The sequence below is a fragment of the Neoarius graeffei genome, chromosome 8 (genome assembly GCF_027579695.1).
Source record: "Neoarius graeffei isolate fNeoGra1 chromosome 8, fNeoGra1.pri, whole genome shotgun sequence".
NCBI lineage: Eukaryota > Metazoa > Chordata > Actinopteri > Siluriformes > Ariidae > Neoarius > Neoarius graeffei.
In genome coordinates, this window is record NC_083576.1 from 1,016,984 (window position 1) to 1,036,619 (window position 19,636).

A 19,636-nucleotide genomic window follows, 5' to 3' on the forward strand; every position below is an offset into this window, starting at 1 on the left:
CAGCACCGAGTGTGTTTATTCTAATCAACTAATTTTAGCATTTATTTTTTATTTTGTGATTTCTAAAACTTCAGGCACAGTGTCAAATATTGTTTTTGCTAATTATTTTTGTCTCCAAATGACAAACACCTGATATTGACTGAATTCCTGTGGATATATCGATCGTCTCTGCATCATGGCGTCCGTTCTGTTTGCAGTTCATGGAGTTTCCGCTGCTTTTCTTCATTTGAACACGACTGTGAGAAGTTCGTCACGTGACTCATTTCTCAGCTTTAATGCGTTTTGACTTCAGGGGCCCTTAATGGGGTCTTAGCTCAGGGTGGGAGATGACAGAGGTCTTTTAGAGACGGGTTTGTGGTGTTCAGCAGTGGGAGCGTCGCTCGGGGCGAGAACATTTCCCACCAGGCTCCTAAATAGTTCTGTGAAGAGAAAGGGATCCTGTACAAAAAACAAATTAGCGCCACCTTCATCTTCCTGTGTGTGTCTCCCTCGAGTTTCATCAGAACAGAACCCTCACTGAGATTTTCCCCAAATCATTAGCAAACCTGCAGTAAATTATTAGCACGTCCCATTAGCAAGCAGCATATTCACTGATGGCAAAAAAAAAATAGAAAGTGCTGTGATGTGAGATCTGCTAAGTCACATGTTCAGTTCTGTTCGTGAGCATCACATCCACTCAGGACGAGTTTCTCATCTTATAATGTGAATCTGACAACCGTGTTCACATTTGCTCAGTGGGTTCACCCCCCCGAGACTTTATACACTTTTATATCATGGAACAATGCTTTTATTAACAACATTAGCATTACTAGTGATAAAATGTCATACATCTGACGTGTTGAACAGGAAGTGAGAGTGATGGCGAATGGCAGTACTTTTTGAGATACCAGGAAGACTCTTTATTGTGACCTTTGATCTTTCCTTATTCAAATTCTCAGATGTGTGTGTGTGTGTGTGTGTGTGTGTGTGTGTGTGTGCTGAACCACCATTAATATTTAGATCTTTAGCAAAAGTGCAAAGAAGATCCAATAAAAACCTTACTGAAGTAAAAGTGCTTTTAAGAAAGAAAAATAAGTACAAGTGGGGGGGGGGGGGGGGGATCACCATCCAAATTTTAAAAAAGTGACTAAAGTTTAAAAATATGTAGTGAATAAACAAACAAACAAGCAAATAAATAAATATTTCTGTTGATTTATTTTGTATTGCTATTTATCAAGTGCACGATATGCCAAAAGTTTGCTGTGTGGGATTCAGTCATCAGAAAAAAGAGCATCACTGCGTCTAAAGGAGTGAAACTATAAATATGTGCCATTGCTATTGTTTATTAAAGCAGCAGTGTGTAATATTTAGTGTCTGTGAGCTGAATTGCACCTGCAGTGAAACTTTAACGCCTCTTCAAACTTTCTGAATTCATATTTCAGAAAATATACAAGTTTTTATTGTTCTGTGATTCTACCTTTCTTGTATTTATTTAAGGATTTGTTTTTGTTGTTGTTGTTGTTGTAAATGAAAGAAAGAAAAAAACACTGATAAAATAATGATAACTTGAAGGGCACTCAGTAGAGTTCAGACCTCCACCAAGCCACATATCAGCATCAAAATCAGATCACGAGAAGCTCACATAATACAAAAGCTGAGCACCAAATTTCATCAAAACCCATTCAAGACTTTTTCCGTTACGTTGGGAACAGACAAACAAACAAAATGGAGGCAAAAACATGACCTACTCCAACACAATTTTCAGAGGTGATAAAAGAATAACAATCATGACCATCTGTTATAAAAGAACAGATATAAAAGAAGTTGTAAGGTTTGAGTTGTGAAACTGAAACTCTCTCAATTCATTGAAACAAATAAAATCAACACACACCTCATAAAGCACTAAAAGTGCTTCCTATGTTCACAATTCATAACAGATAATAAATATAGCTGTGATGGTTTGGGGGCATGTGAGTGCCCATGGCAGGGGTAACTTACACATCCGTGAAGGCTCCATTAACGCTGAAAGGTTCATACAGGTTCTGGAGCAACACACGACCATAGTAATCATGTGACCACAGAAATTAGACTAAGTTTTGAAGCAACATATGCAGCCATCCAGATGACATCTTTTTTCAGAGACGTCACATTTACAGTATTCTAGTGAGACAATGCCAAGCCACATTCTGCATGTGATACAACAGTGTGGTTTTGTAGTAAAAGAGTGCAGGTGCTAAACTGGTCTGTCTGCCTCCCATTGAAAATGCATGGTGCATTATGAAGCACAAAATACAACAACAGAGACCCCGGACTGCTGAGGAAATTAAATCTTATATCAAGCAAGAATGGGAAAGAATTCCACTTCCAAAACTTCAACAGTTTGTGTCCTCAGTTCCCAAACACGTACGGAGTGTTGTTAAAAGGAAAGGTGATGTCACACAGTGGCTCCTGTACCAACTTTTTTGGAACATATTGCAGGCATCAAATTCAGAATGAATGTATATTGCAAAACACATTTTTTTTGTTTTAATTTACATTTTACACAACTATTTTGGAATTGGGGTTATAAAAAAAAAAATCTTATTTAAGCCAAGGGCAAAAAACTTGAAGCATTGTTAACACATAGCATTAAACATTTCCAGACTATTTCTCTTCTGATTTTTAAAGCATTAACTGTCTTTTTTTCTCCTTCTTTAAAGCAACAGTTCAGAATGAAATATACACAACATTCTACAAATTCGGGTGATCAGGCGAGATGTGGTTGATGTCTGAAGGTGTGTAATTTGGCTCATGAGCTACTGCACTGAAGGCTAATGAAGCGAACAAGTCATTTCAGCTGATGGCCACCAGTTTAACGTCAAAGCACAAAATCTTTATTTCTAAATCATCACATTTACAAACATACTGAAAAGAGGCTATTTGGATAATCAGTAAACAAGTATGAATTTTTTATTAGGAAATTAAAATAATAACGTTGAGATGCATGAGGAAAACGAATTATTCTGAAATGAAAATGTCATTGACGTCACGATGGCTCACGGCTTGTTGTGCAGTTTATGGATGGAGAGAGAAAGAGAACGAGTGAGTATGTGATCCGAATGGATGCAGAATCTCATATTTCATAGCTGCCTTCCCTAATTTCAGATTTATGATAGCTTAATTGAATTGTGTGTCTGTGTGTGTGTGTGTGTGTGTGTGTGTGTGTGTGGTAGGATGGATGGATGAGGGTGGGATGAGATAAGCCAAGAGGAAACACAGGATGTGATGAGAAATGAGTTTCGTTACACATGAGGTCATGTGACTGCAGAAATTAGACTAATTGCCCAGAAGAAGAGAATGTGTCGTGCTAACTGAGCGCATTGCATCATTTCACAGGCGTCCACTTCGCCGCAGCACCTCGCCGCAACACCACGCTGCGTTGTCCTTGTAAAGGGTTTGTTCTCTATTTCATCATTTGTGTCCTCTTCTGCCTTTGAAACAGTCGTGTGTGTGGGCGGGGGGACAGACGGACGGACTTCAGATTAACATTTAAGGTTCAAGAGAGCTTTACTGTCAATATGTCCATGTCCAAGTATACAGTGCAGTGAAACGGTGTGTCCCTCAGGCTCCCCATGGTGTATTTATGAAGAAATAGAAAGATCACTGTGGCAGCGGGGGCGTGGTCAAGCGTCGGTCTGTGACCGGAGGGCGGAGTCAGGGAAGGTAAGTGGCAGAATCACTGCACATGATGTTAATTAATGTGTTTGTGTGTCTTCCCCAGTGACCGCGCCCTATTTAAGGAGAGAGAGCGAGAGCAGAGGGAGCTCTCTCCCCAACCAGACGACCGGAGTGTGTGCGAGTGTGTGCGTGCGTGTGTGGCTGAGAGAGTAAAATTTGCACTGAAAAGTGAAAATAAAAGAGTTTTGTGAACTCAGTTCTGGCCTGCCGTCCTTCTGTGCTCCACCCACCCATACGAACTGCCACAGTGGTGCCGAAACCCGGGAACTTGGAGCGCAGAAGCAGAACAGCCCCATGGAGTCCTCCCCTTTCACTGACCTGGTCCATGCCCTCGCCACGGCCCAGCAAAGCCAGCACCAGGCGCTAGTCGCCCTCCGGAAGGAGCAGGAACAGCGGTTCGAGGCCCTGGTGTTGGCTCAGCAGGAATATCGACAGGTGTTCCGGCACCTCCTCGCATCGGCGGGGTCCACCAGCTCCACTGCCGTGGGCCCTTTCCCCCTCACCCTAACGAAGATGGGCCCGCAGGACGACCCCAAGGCCTTCCTCATGCTCTTTGAGCAGGTAGCAGAGACCTCGGGGTGGCCAGTGGAACAGCGCGCAGCATGCCTCCTCCCCCTGCTAACAGGAGAGGCGCAGCTGACCATGCTACAGCTCCCCGCTGACCGCCAGCTGGCCTACACGGACCTTCGCTGGGCCGTCCTCCAGCGTGTGGGGCGCACCCCCGAGCAACAACAGCAGCGCTTCCGCGCTTTGCGCTTGGAGGAAGTCAGCCGGCCATTCGTGTTTGGTCAGCAACTCCGGGACGCCTGCTGGCGGTGCTTGAGGGCCGACAACCGTGACACCGAGGGAATCATCGACCAGGTGGTGCTGGAGCAGTTCATCGCGTGCTTACCAGCTGGAACTGCAGAGTGGGTCCAGTGCCATCACCCGGCGTCGCTGGATCAGGCAATCGAGCTGGCGGAGGACCATTTGGCGGCTGTCTGGACGGCAGGACAGCAGACAACCTCTTCTCTCCTCTCTCTCTCTCTCTCTCTCCCCCGGGTTTCGGCACCACTGCAGTTCGTATGGGTGGGTGGAGCACAGAAGGACGGCAGGCCAGAACTGAGTTCACAAAACTCTTTTATTTTCACTTTTCAGTGGAAATCTTTACTCTCTCAGCCACACACGCACACGCACACACTCCAGTCGTCTGGCTGGGGAGAGAGCTCCCTCTGCTCTCGCTCTCTCTCCTTAAATAGGGCGCGGTCACTGGGGAAGACACACAAACACATTAATTAACATCAGGTGCAGTGATTCTGCCACTTACCTTCCCTGAATCCGCCCTCTGGTCACAGACCGATGCTTGACCACACCCCCGCTGCCACATCCGCCTACAGAGATGAAGTAGGGCGGTTGGCGACGTGGTGCAGTGACAACAACCTGCTCTTAAACACGACAAAGACCAAGGAGCTAATTGTAGACTTTAGGAAAAAGAAAACAACAATTCAGCCTTTATTCATCAACGGGGACTGCGTGAAGAGGGTTTCTGACTTCTGCTTCCTGGGTGTCCACATCTCAGAGGACCTGACCTGGGGTGCCATGACAACAGTACTGGTAAAGAAGGCCCAGCAGAGACTTTACTTCCTGAGGGTCCTCAGGAAAAACAACACCTTCCAAAAACTGCTGGTGTCGTTCTAACGCTGCTCCATTGAGAGCATTCTAACTTACTGTCTCTCTGTGTGGTACACCAGCTGCAAGATGGCACAGAGGAAGGCACTCCAGGGGGTCATAAAGGATGCCCAGAAAATAGTAGGCTGCCCTCTCCCCCCATTGGAAGAACTACACAGTTCCCGCTGCCTCAGGAAAGCTCAACGCATTCTGCAAGACTCGTCACATCCGGGTCATGAACTGTTTGAACTGCTGCCATCAGGCAGACGATACAGGAAATTTAAAACAAGGACAAACAGACTGAGAAACAGCTTCTTCCCTGTAGCTGTTAGCACACTGGATGCTGCAAGCATTTAGATGCTTTGTATTGTGTGGCTATGTTTTTTTTTTCTTTCTTTTTAAAGTATTTTATATTTTTGTATATATTATTTTTTTAATTTTTTCGTGGTCCAAATCCTGTGCTCTGATTGGCTGGCGAGCGGGTCCGTATCCTACGGTACGGACCCCAGTTACGGACCCCAGTTACGGACCTCTGGCGACTCACTCATTCACAACAACAACAAACATAGTAACATATTTTGTCAACATTTATTTTCGCATTTCTCAGGAGAATAGCATTAATTTTACAGCATGGATAGCGATAACGACAGTGTTCACAGCGAAAGCGAGTTGTACTACCCTGAGGAAGAAGAAATAAAAGAAAACATTTCAGGAGAAAGCTAAAAACCTAACTTGCTAGCACCAAGCAAAAACATGGCTGAATCCTGAATGACTCCTATTTGTATAAATAGGGGACGACATAGGCGGCAAAATGTAGTTGTTTTCCTGCCATGGAAGTGCACTTGTATACCGAGGAGGAAGCCATTTGCATTACAGCCGTGAATGAGGATTCAAAATGGCGGCTCGGCTCGGTTTTCCCCTTCGGGCTCCTTCATTTTCTGTTAGAATTTGGTAAAGAAAAAAAATAAATATATTATTTACCAGTTTAAAGTCGGTCTGTATGGTGAAATACCGTGACCTCGGCCTTGAATACTGACCTCGGCCCAGAGGACCTCGCTCAGTACTTTCAAGAACTCGGTCACATTATTTCACCATACAGACCTCCCAGCTGGTAAATAACATATATATATATATATTATAACTTCTCCCCTTTTATGTTGCACTGATCAAGGTCTGCACTTTAATTTTGTTGTACATGTTACATTGACAATAAAGATTTCTATCTATCAACTAGGGTTTATGGTTTGGAAGGAGATAACAGTTCTGGAGAGAGTGACATCCTCAGTGCACTTGCTGATGTCACTGAGGCAGTATACTCCTCTAGGTCCACTGAATGTTCAAAGGTGTTAGCTTCCCTGAACATGTTCCAGTCTGTATAGTCAAACCAGTCTTGTAGGGCAGATATGGCACCTTGTGGCCAAGTTCTCACCTCTCTCACAGCTGGTCTGATTCATGTGTGAATGGGCCTGTAGGCAGGGGTGAGGAGTATGGCAATATGGTCCGATTGTCTGAGGTGGGGAAGGGTGCAGCCTTGTATACATTCTGGATGTTTGTGTACACAAGATCTAGCATGTTATCACCTCATGTAGCAAAGTCAATGTTTTGATGAAATCAGGGTAGAACTGAATTGAGTGATGCGTTGTTGAAGTCCCCAGGAACAGTGAAGAAGCCATCGGGGTGAGCTGTCTGAAGCTTGCTGATTATCCCATAGAGTTCACTCAGGGCACCGCTAGCTTTAGCATTATTGCTAGGTGAGCTGCAAACAGCAATGATGATAACTGTAGTGAGCTCTCTGGGAATATAAAAAGGTCTGCATCTAACTGCTAAAACGTTCACGAGTGCTGAACAGTGCACAGAGATGATCACTGCATTTGTACACCAGCTGTTATTGATGTAAACACTCAAACCACCGCTGCACAGCTTATCCAACAAGGAAGTGTTTCTGTTGACATGGATGGTGGCAAGCCTATCTTGCTGGACCATGAAGTCGTAGATGCCTTCATGCAGCCATGTCTCAGTGAAGATAAGAGCACAGCAGTGTCTTTTCTCTTTCTAGGAGGTCAGAAGCAGTCTTAAACACTCCAGTTTATTATCCATGGAGTGCACACTGGAGAGGAGGAGAGAAGGGAGTGCTGGACGGCTCTGGTTAACTTTGAGCCAAGTATGGATTCCGGCTCTCTTACTGTGCTTCCATTTTCTCTCACACTACTTTCACTGAACTTCTGGGTGGGCGTGGAACCTAATTGATGCCACAGTGTGGCCACATGGGCTCCTTAGAATGCTGGGGCAGTGTAGTTTCTCCAGCATGTCTCCATCTGGTTGCGTTGTGTGGTGTGTTTTGATGTCCCAAAGCTGTTGATGGTTGTTGCAGTGTTTACCAGTTGTTCCTACTGACATTCTTAACTTAAAGAGAGACAGTCTCTGCAAGAAAAGTACAAAAATCACACCATGATTGAGACCCGGTGTGGCCACTGCAATGTAGTCCACCGCCATCTAGGAAGTAACCTGAATTCGCAGAGACACTCCAACCCTCTGAAACTAATGTGTTCCTAAATATATTACGTTCATTATGTCTTCTTCTTAAATCAAAATAATTAGTTTTTTCTTTTGTTTCAGACATGTAAAAGCTTTTTACCTTTACCTGACATGTTTCGACGGTGTAACTTCCGTCTTCATCAGAGGGTCACCCGGATGTTGGTGTGTGACGTGCCTTTATAATCAGCTGATGTTGTGGAGGCCTGTCAATATTGACAGGGAGGTCACGCCTCCACAACATCAGCTGATTATAAAGGCACGTCACACACCAACATCCGGGTGACCCTCTGATGAAGACGGAAGTTACACCGTCGAAACATGTCAGGTAAAGGTAAAAAGCTTTTACATGTCTGAAACAAAAGAAAAAACTAATTATTTTGACTAATGTGTTCCTGTTCCAGGAATCTGGATTTGGCTGTTTCACCTGAATGACTTCTAATGTCCAAGCTTTCAGACTTTAGGCCATACCCCCTTCTGTTCCTGACGATGAGGAATGTCATTAAACTCTACAAAGCTGATTAAAGAGAGGCCACACCTCCTGGGAGGAGTTACATACCTATATTTAGCGCATTTTGCTAAACTGGAGGCAGAAATTTTCAGGCACTCAGCATGACTCCGCTGATCCACTACATTTCTGAACTTTTCCTGAAATATAAACAGGTTTAGAAATGAGTCCACTGTATTATTACCATTGAATCTCTGACCAATCACAGCCTACTGGATCAGTGTGTTTATCAATGTTTATTTTTGGTGTGTTTTTGTTTGTTTGTTCGTTTGTTTGTTTGTTTAGTGTGTGTGTGTGTGTGTGTGTGTGTGTGTGTGTGTGTGAAATCAGTGAATTCAGTCTCTTCCAGAAAAGTCACATGAACTTCATGTGAAATTTATATGGTTCTGAGAAACATCACATCATCATCATCATCATCATCATTCTCTCTCTCTCTCTCTCTCTGTCGCTCTCTCTCTCTGTCACTCTCCCTCTCTCTCTCTTTCTCTGTCGCACTCCCTCTCTCTCTGTCACTCTCTCTCTGTCGCTCTCCCTCTCTCTCTCGCTGTCTCTCTGTCACTCTCTCTCTCTGTCACTCTCTCTCTGTCACTCTCCCTCTCTCTCTCTCACTCTCTCTCTGTCGCTCTCTCTCTCTCTCTCTCTGTCACTCTCTCTCTGTCGCTCTCCCTCTCTCTCTCTCGGTCTCTCTCTGTCGCTCTCCCTCTCTCTCTGTCACTCTCTCTCTCTGTCACTCTCTCTCTCTGTCACTCTCTCTGTCACTCTCTCTCTGTCGCTCTCCCTCTCTCTCTCTCGGTCTCTCTCTGTCGCTCTCCTCTCTCTCTCTCTCTCTCTCTCGCTCTGTCGCTCTCTCTCTCTCTCATTCTGGCCCTGCATATTTTTTCTCCACACGCAGCCCTGAGTCTGAGGTTAATGGCAGTATATATTTAGATAATTGTATATTTTTCTTTGTCATCACATGCTGTCCTTCAGCAAACACTTCACTTCACTTCACCCTGAGTTTTTATCCTCAAGGCTGCACTTATGTAATTCTACAAAACCCTTACGGAAATGTTGAACAAGGTTTTATATCAAAAAGGGTTCTACAAGGATTCTACCCTTAAAGAACCCTGGACGCACGGTTTTCTTTTATAAACAAAACAGTGTCCTGTTGTCTAAAACTGATCCCGATTCAGACAGGTGTCCAGGTGTGTGTGTGTGTGTGTGTGTGTGTGTGTGTGTGTGTGTGTGGGGGGGGGGGGGGGGGGGTTAGTTCTGGAGTATCTCTAGAAATTTAGTCTCAATCCTTAATGCCAGTAGTTTACAGTACACATAGTGTGTGTGTGTGTGTGTGTGTGTGTGTGTGTGTGTGTGTGTGTGTGTGTGTGTGTTTTTTCTAGAAACAGAGCAGGAGGAATAACTCCAGGTAATATGCAGTAAATCCTGTCTGAATGGACGTGTTGGTAAAGATTGCGGATGTTTATATTTCCTGTTTTTTTTTTCCATGTGATGGCAATACGACATGCCCACCTGTGATTTATAAGATCACTTATCCTGTGTGACTCAATCAGAATTACTGCACCTGTCCTCCGACTACATTACTAAAGACACATCACTGAAAGATTAATTAATCCCGTCCAGATAATTCTCTTTTTAATTTCATCTCATTTGCATGGATTAAAGCAAAAAAAAAAATATTTGACTGAAAATTTACGGGGGGGGGAGGGGTTATGGGTGGATTTCGATGAAATTCTGAGAATGGTTAACTTAGAACTGATAACTTTATTACCAATTAATTAATGGATTAATATATTAAATTTATTGCACTCTCTTTCCATTGCTTCCGTATATTATTTTTGTGGCAAACCACACAAATGCAAGCGCCTGGAATGTTTAGTTTTTTGCACCATGAACTAAATGGCTTTCCGTTTTCACCTATTTCGTACAGCCAAGCCCACCTCCACTTGTTTTTTACACCTTTATCGATGGCAGACACATCAGTGCCTTCTTTCATGTAAAGCGCATCCATGCTGCTGAAACCGAAAGCACAATGACATGCTCCTCTGTGCTCGACGTCAACATAGAAAAAAGTTTGGATCTTCGCTTAAAGTAAAATTAAAATTATAATTTGACCTTACTTTGTGTTGAATACGACTTCAAAAACAATTCAAGATTTTATTAAGAGAAATATTGTGGCCAACATGAGTGTTAAGTTACCTAAAAGATCGCGTGAAGTTGGCTGCTATCTACTTTGCATTCGTTCTCATTTTCCTCCATCATTTCATAGGCCAGAAACAGATGTTTTGACGTAATTTAACTTAGTAGGCTGTGATTATTATTTAACCGTAGTCTTCTAGACATTTTGACTGTTTGGGGCATTGAACGCTGGTGGATGATTTTCAGGGAATAAAGTTTAGCGCATGTCGGAACATCATTGCGCTCGCAGCCTCCAACTCCTCAAACGTCCTTTAAATTGTGATATAACGTAGGCTATAAGGCACGATTCTAACATACCTTACACACTGGCCTAACGAAAATAATAATTGTTGGGGCGTCTGCTGATTTGTTATAAATTTAGGTCTAATTACTTCTGACAGTCTGCAAGCATTGCACCGTCGGGTCTTCAAGTCTGGCTGAAGCAGAGGAGCGGGCTTTCCGGGGCTTATTTTTTCGTTTTTTTTTTAACATGCTCTATTTCTATATGTCCAAGTTTGAACTAAGTCATTTTGGCAAGATTTAATTTAATACAAAACAGAAATGGTCAGACACAAGCACGCCAAGCACATGGGAATGTATTTTGCCAATTTTGGCAGCGCATGTTTTTTTAATGCCGCACCGTAGACAGCGAACGTTTAAACATGATCAAACATAGGAAATGAACGACACAAAGCTCAAAAACAAAAAAGTTAAATAAACCCTGCTGATAGTTGATGGTGTTGCAACACATCAGTGTTATAACCCAATCTCTACCCAACCACCCGTCATTTTAGTTCTCCTCGGATCAGCACCGACCTCACATTTGGCCTTGGGAGAGTTCAGTTGATGGAAATCCGTCACACGACGGAAAACTTTAATCCATGCATTTGAGTGTCAAGAAGTAAATACTGCATGTGAATGTTTTCACAGTCTTCATTTCTACAAGAAGGGTTTTAGTGTTTGTTTAATGAGCTATGGCAGACTTTATCTTACAAGGAATCCGATGTCTTGGCAAGAGTTACAACAGCACCCTGAAGGACAGCAGCAACCACAAAGATACCATGACTTAACTGAACATCTGGCTCTAGGCAATTGACAACAGCCAGTTGCTTGGAATGTTTAAGGTGTGGTGCTTCCAGTTTGGCATCATTCCCAGACTTCAATGGCCATTCCTGTTAAACAACTTCCCCATGGCTCAAGTTGAAGCAATGTAGAGGCTGTGCAGTAAATTTGTATGAAGATGGCTGGGTGTTCCTCCAATATTTAGCTCCATCAACCTGTCCAACAAGACCTCCAAGCTTCGCTTACCAATCTCATCAGTTATGGAAGAATATAAAGCTATCAAGGCAAGAGCAGTCAGCTCACTGCTTCTGTCTGAGGACCAGAAAGTCAGGCATTCTATCAAGATCATCAAGTGTGGCAAGAAGGGGAAGCCTTGGGAAGCTGTGAAGGATGCAAAAGCTTACTGGAAACTTCAGGAGATCATTGGGGTGATCTGTGAAGGACAGCTATGTCTTGAAATTACAATGTTGAGAGACGGAGCAAGGCTGATACCAAAGGCAAGAGAGAGCTTGTTACACAAAGGGTCTGAGAGGCTGCAGAAGACTGCCACTTACAGTAAAAGTGATTGGGCTCACCTGCCAGGGGCAGTGGATGCAATGGGACCAGGCACTTGAAGGAGCATTGTCCTGGAAGGAAATCTGGGGTGCTGACAAGGGTAAGCTGACCTTGTTCCTGCAAGCCATGGCTGACTTTCTGCCAACCCCAAACAACCTTAACATCTGGGGCAGAGAAGAAAATTCATCATGTAGCAGTACGAGGCAGCTCTTTGCATGCTGAATCACATCTTGACTGGATGTCCCAAAACACTGGGAGAAGGATGATGCAGGTGGAGGCATGACAAGGTCCTTATGGAAACTGTCAAATGGACAAACCAACAGAGGGTCAAAGCTAGCAAACACCAAGCTTCGTGATCTGAATTTGTCAATTTCCAGAGGAAATGTGATAAGGTCTCAAAGACAAAAACAACTGCCAAGAACCTGCCCTCCTTTCTGTATCGAGCCTCTGACTGGGAGATGCAAATTAACTTGAAGAAGAGACTTGTCTTTCCAGAAGAGGTTGCTGTCACACCATCATGACATGGTCCTTCTGTCCAGAAGCACAAAAGCCATCATACTAGTTGAACTCACAGTACCCTGGGAGGACAGGCTAGGCATCTCTCATGAAAAGGAGAGAGCCAAATACCAAGACTTGATCGATGAGGCTGTTGTCAAAGGATGGCATGCAGCCTTGTTTCCCATCAAAATTGGCTGTCATGGTTTCCCAGCAACATCAGTTCACTATTTCTTTCAGAAGTTGGGGTTGGAACCCAACGAGCTGAAGAAAGCCATAGGGGAGATAGCCACAGCAACTGAGACCAGCTCAAGATGGCTGTTGTTGACGAGAGCCTACAGCTGGAACACTTCTGCAGGTGAAGCCTAATTCAGTCTTCACTGCTCCACTCAGGTGAAGCATGCAGGCTAAGGGGCAAAATGCCGGTGACCCTGAGATACCTGCCGAGGATGCAGAAGGGTTCCCAACACTGCGAATACTTCGTCCACCTTTCCACATGGAATACTGTCATGAGGAGGAACCTGCAGCACCATGTCTTAGTCAGCTCCTGCAGTTTCTGCTTGTAGCAAAGCACCTCTGATCTGTATTTCACATGTATTTTTGTGAAATTATTACATGTTCAAGTTTAAATCTAAATCACTGGCATAAAATATTCTACATGTTTCTCTGAATAACACGGAATGAAGAATTGTGTCTCTGACCTGCTATTAAAGTTTTATACACTGTTTTACCCTCTAAACAAAACCATAACATACTAAAAGCACCGATGTGACAATATGACAAAGACCTGAAAAAAATCCTGGTTTTATTTTACAGTTGTCGCTGCGTCACTTTTGTTTTATTCGAGAAGTTTTGTTGAATAACAGAATAAAAGAATAATTGACTCTCTGCCTGCTGGAGAAACATAAAACATGAAAAATGTACAAAACCCCTCATTATCACACCACAGACTGATCACATCGTTCCCACATTACATGAAGCTCAGTAAAAAGCTGACATTTGTTTAAATCTCTGGGTTTTACAGAGTGATGAAAGCAGCTCTGCTCTCTTTGTACTGTACATGAATTTAATGAACACTAATTTAATTACTCAGCTGCTTAGTCAGAGAGATTAAACATATTTTACTCTGTTCAGATTTGAGTATCAATCTATTGTGACATTTAATATTCATCTCTTACCTGCTGTGTCAAAACTACATGAAATTGCCTTTAATTGAGTCAGAGCTGAGTCGCAGAGTCTCGAAACAGACAAATTAACACAGAGAGACTTTTTTTTTGGCTAATTAACGAATTAAGATGCTGAAACCCTCAGGCAGGTTTTAATGTGAGCAAAATTCCTGGTTGGAAAAAAGGTGAAGATTGAAGTTTGTGTCTGTCACGAGTCTTTAAGGATAAATGTTTATTTGTCAATTTTAATGATTGTAAATTGGTCTTAATCCCCTCTCTCATCCCGGTTCTGTTTCAGCTCATACCCATAATAACGAGAGATTAAACACACACACAGAAAATGTTTATTACTGCACCACAATCCAGGTGTCTTTATGAGTTTTCCTGAAACAAGCAAACAGAGAGCGCACACAGGGGGCAAAGCACACACACACACACACACACACACACACACACACAGGGGGCAAAGCACACACACACACACACACACACACACACACACACACACACACACACACACACACACACACAGGGGGCAAAGCACACACACACACACACAGGGGGCAAAGCACACACACACACACACACACACACACACACACACACAGGGGGCAAAGCACACACACACACACACACACAGGGGGCAAAGCACACACACACACACACACACACACACACACACACACACACACACAGGGGGCAAAGCACACACACACACACACAGGGGGCAAAGCACACACACACACACACACACACACACACACACACACACACACACACACACACACAGGGGGCAAAGCACACACACACACACACACACACACACACACACACACACACACACACACACACACAGGGGGCAAAGCACACACACACACACACACACACACACACACACACACACACAGGGGGCAAAGCACACACACACACACACACACACACACACACACACACACACACACAGGCCTGAATCAGATTTATGATGTCGTAGTGTGCTGTTTTGAATGATTTGATAGTTGTTGAAATCAGATAACGATTGGATTATTCAGTGTGATTCAACACTACCCTTACAATAAAAGACGTTTATTCAAGTGTGCTTCTAGAATACTTCTTTTAAATTAAAAATAAGAGAGTATGCTTTCAGTTTACTTTGTATTTACTTATCAGAGATATACTTAATAATGTTATACATAAGTATACTTGGCTTATACTGAAAAGTATATAGAAAAGTCGAAGTATATTAAGCTTATACTTAAACTTTTGATCAAGATGTATTTAACAAAAGTGTTATAAAGTATTAAAATATTTGTGTCTTATGTTTAAGTGGACTTGCCCTGTAGTTGTGCTTTAGCATTGTTGACTCTGTGGTTCCATATAAGGGTTTTGTTTGTTTGTTTGTTTGTTTGTTTGTTTTATTTCTCCTGAGTGGGATAATTGAATTTATTTATTTATTTATTTTTCTTTAGAGCTTGGATGTCAGTTTCAGTCGTCATTGCCATGTTTTTATACTTTGGCATTTAATACAATGTCACTTTAAATTTTGATTTTGAAAGAAAATGAATATGCTCTTAATCCTGAGTATCTGTTGTTATTTTGTGAATTCTTACCTTTATAACTTCATTGTAACTTAAGGTACAAAACGCTTAAGTTGTCTCCTGGTAGTGTGCATGAGGTAAGGGTTAGGGCGCAAAAACTAATAGTGTACTGAGAAGGGTAATTGCAGTAAACTTCAAAACTAAAAAGTGGACTAGATGTATATAACCAGTATCTAATAGTATATTTCCAATATGCTATAAAGTATACTTTTATAAACTAAAAGTGGGTCAATTTAGTCCCAAGAAGTATTAGATTAGTTTACTTACAAGTATACTTGGTACACAAAAGTATACTTAAGGAAATACACTTTAACTTTACTTAAGTATACTGAATAAAATGAATTTAAAGTATACTTTTTGATAAGGGGATTCATTGTGATTCAATACAATTCAATACGATTAAGTGTGTTTCAGTGTGATTCAAAACTACACAGAGATGTCATTATCTGTAATTTTTCATTCACAGGCAGCTGAGAGGAATATTATTTATCCGTGTGTGTGTGTGTGTGCTTTGCCCCCTGTGTGCGCTTTCTGTTTGCTTGTTGATTGATCCACGCTCAGGGTTTCAGGGTTCAAACCTCCCTACGTGTGTCTCCACTGTTCTCATAACTTAAGCTTGTTCTTCTGAGAGAAAGAAATCGAGAGAGAGAGAGAGAGAGAGAGAGGGAGGAAGGGAGAGGGAGGTGTAAAATGCTGATCAAAGCCACCTAAGCAGACATCACGCCCCACCCGTCTCACCTGTCTCATCTCATCCTTTTTTCAGCAGAGGGGCAGATAAACAGGATGGGATGAGGAACCGTAACCGTGGCGATAAAGGCCCATTTGGTCTGAAATAGAGCTAACACAGAGCCGCAGCTCTGGACCAATCAGAGCACAGCGTTAAATGTGAGTAATATTTCAGCAGTGCGGTAAAGGGTGAGTACACACCTCGTTTCCTGCACACTTTAAACATTTCCTGCTTTTCCCTACAGAAAGAGAACAGAGTCGAATCTGTTCGGCCCAGTTCTTATGGGAAAAGGTCACCCCCCCCACACACACACATATCCAAATTAAAGCGGCTGCATTATAAAGACGTAGGAGGCAAAAGCGCAGCAATCGATTCACAGCTAAAGTTGACAAATGGAGGCCGGTTTTGCTTTTATTCACGGAGAAACAGAGAGGACATTCGTCAAGCTGTGGAGAAAAGTGTGTGAAAAAGGGGGCATGGCTGTCTGGGCAGCCCTTTCAGCTAATTAACTCACACACACACACACACACACACACACACACACACTTCCCTGACATACCGTTATCGTATGGCATTTCTAATCCAGATGGAGAAGAAGTTATCTTTGAAATTAATTACACCAATAACGGAGCTGGCCTGCAGCACCAATAAACAGGATAATTAGGAAAAGCAATCAAGCTCTTATTAGATTCCCGGGGACAATCGGACAAGTCCGCTCGCAGAGAGATGCACCAAAGGACAAAGCAAGAAATAATAACAAAGAAAGGAAAACGAGACCTGGGGATTAATAATACAACGATCCCTCCAGTGGGATTGCCAATGCCGGTGTCAGTTCTGAGATCTCAATAAAGAAGAATTCTTCTCAAATCCAGCATGCAATTAAAATAAATCCTGTAATGTATGTAGATTTAATCAATTAACATGTGACTTATAGATTAACCTCAGTGCTTAAAGGAATTAGTGAAATGTAATGGATTTAACTTGGCAGTGAATTAGCGCTCCTTATTCACACAGAATGAGCAGAATTAGTTCCGCAGTGTTTACAGGAGAACCGGAATGAGAACCCGATTCACAGCCACCGCTCCACCACGTCTCACTCGAGGCTCGTGGTATTTTGCTCGTAACGCTGCCACTAACCAGCATTTGAAAATGGTCTTACTTATTATCATTATATTATTTATATGGATTTTAAGTGACTGTAATGTTGATTAATTCTCGATAACCGCAGCTCTGACAGGTGTACAGCTGCAAATCACAGCTTTACATTAAAGCACTCGTTCTAATACAAACCTACTAACACTTGTCCTGATAGAAAGTGTTGAGGTGGTGAAGTTTTCTGTGAGGAGAAATGTGTTTTTGTAACGTTTCTGTAAGGAGTCTCCAGTGTCAGTGCTGTGTTAAGGCCTGGTCCCACGATACCGATACCGCTAACTATAACTACAACGATAATTATAAATGGGTCCCCTGCAGTTTATGTGGTCGGTTCTCACTCCAGACCAAAAACGATCCCTGTAGCCCAGGCCTGGGTTTATCGGGATCGGTGAGATTGCTTCTGGGGCGATTTCTCCAAACCTGGACCTAATCCGATAAAATATCTGACCAATCAGGTCATTGTTTACATGTGACATTGTTTGAGCACGTGCTGTTTTTCCCCGAACATCTTTGTACATCCTTGTTGCATCATGGAGGAGAAGCTGATAATAGAAGTGTCGAAGAATCCCACGCTGAATCTGTATAAACTGCACCTCAGACATTCAGAAGTATTGGAAGAAACCTGTCTTCACGTGAAGACAATTCTTGAACAAGGCGGTGGAATTCTCCCAGCTTCTGTCTGTACTGCAAGATTTCATGCACCCAGATTCTCCTTTTCTTCTTCTTTTGGCTTTGCCTTCTGTGCAAAATGAGCATCAAAAGCAGCTCTTCCTCGCTGTCACCGTCAGTCATCGCGTGCTGCTGAGGGCGCTGGGTGTGCACACACACAGCATACAACCGCTACATTTTCCCACAAAAAAACAACAACCGCGCATATTTATTTCCCTGAGTGTCAGAACCAACCGATATTACAGTAGGGATTATAGTTGTGGTGTGACTGCTCCAGACTGGAACTGATCAGGCATCGGTATAGTTGCAGTTGTAGTTATAGTTATCGGTGTTGTGCGACCACGCCCTTACAGTCAGAGGTGAAGCTGGAACTGTAAGTCTTCTGACGTCTTCAGGACAGAGGAGTTTACACTTCTGTACAGTTTCTCAGGAACACGACAGAACAAACTTAAGGTTTGTTTTTTTCATCTCATCTCATCTCATTATCTGTAGCCGCTTTATCCTTCTACAGGGTCGCAGGCGAGCTGGATCCTATCCCAGCTGACTACGGGCGAAAGGCAGGGTTCACCCTGGACAAGTCGCCAGGTCATCACAGGGCTGACACATAGACACAGACAACCATTCACACTCACATTCACGGTTTGTTTTTTTTTGTCTTATTAACATCTAGAGAGAGACTGCTGCGGGAAAGACTGTTTATTGCTGCTGCAACATAAGTGACAACAAGAACTCATGATTTCACAGAACATTAAATATAACTCGAAACAGATAAAACAAGTATGATGTTCTTTAATAAATAATAAATAGCAATAGTTGGTATGTTGTAGTGTAAGACAAATAAAACACTGGGAGTCATGCTGTTAGAGGAAAATAATCACCTTCAGTGTGTAACAGTAACTCAGTGTCATCACACCACCCTGGAGTTGATTACTTTCCTGTAACAGCATGACCCTGAGTGTGTTACTCCCTAAGTAGCACATCATGTTTATGTCCTCGGCAAAACATCAGCATGTCTACAGAAACATCCAGAACACACACTCACCTGTCACGGGCAAGTGTGAACATCAGGTAATAATGCATTATATATCCATCCATCCATCCATCCATCCATCCATTATCTGTAGCCGCTTTATCCTGTTCTACAGGGCCGCAGGCAAGCTGGATCCTATCCCAGCTGACTACGGGCGAAAGGCGGGGTTCACCCTGGACAAGTCGCCAGGTCATCACAGGGCTGACACATAGACACAGACAACCATTCACACTCACATTCACACCTACGCTCAATTTAGAGTCACCAGTTAACCTAACCTGCATGTCTTTGGACTGTGGGGGAAACCGGAGCACCCGGAGGAAACCCACGCGGACACGGGGAGAACATGCAAACTCCGCACAGAAAGGCCCTCGCCGGCCCCGGGGCTCGAACCCAGGACCTTCTTGCTGTGAGGCGACAGCGCTAACCACTACACCACCGTGCCGCCCCTGAATTATACACATGTTGTGAATTGTAGAAGTGTTTGTCAAACTGAAACGTATCATCTATACTCGGTGTAAAGAATTAAAGAGGACGGGACTATCGTTCAGTAATTATTCATTTAATCATTGCATGGTTAATGCGGATCCAGATCCTTTCCCAGGAGCCAGTGTGTACATGAGAGGAGAT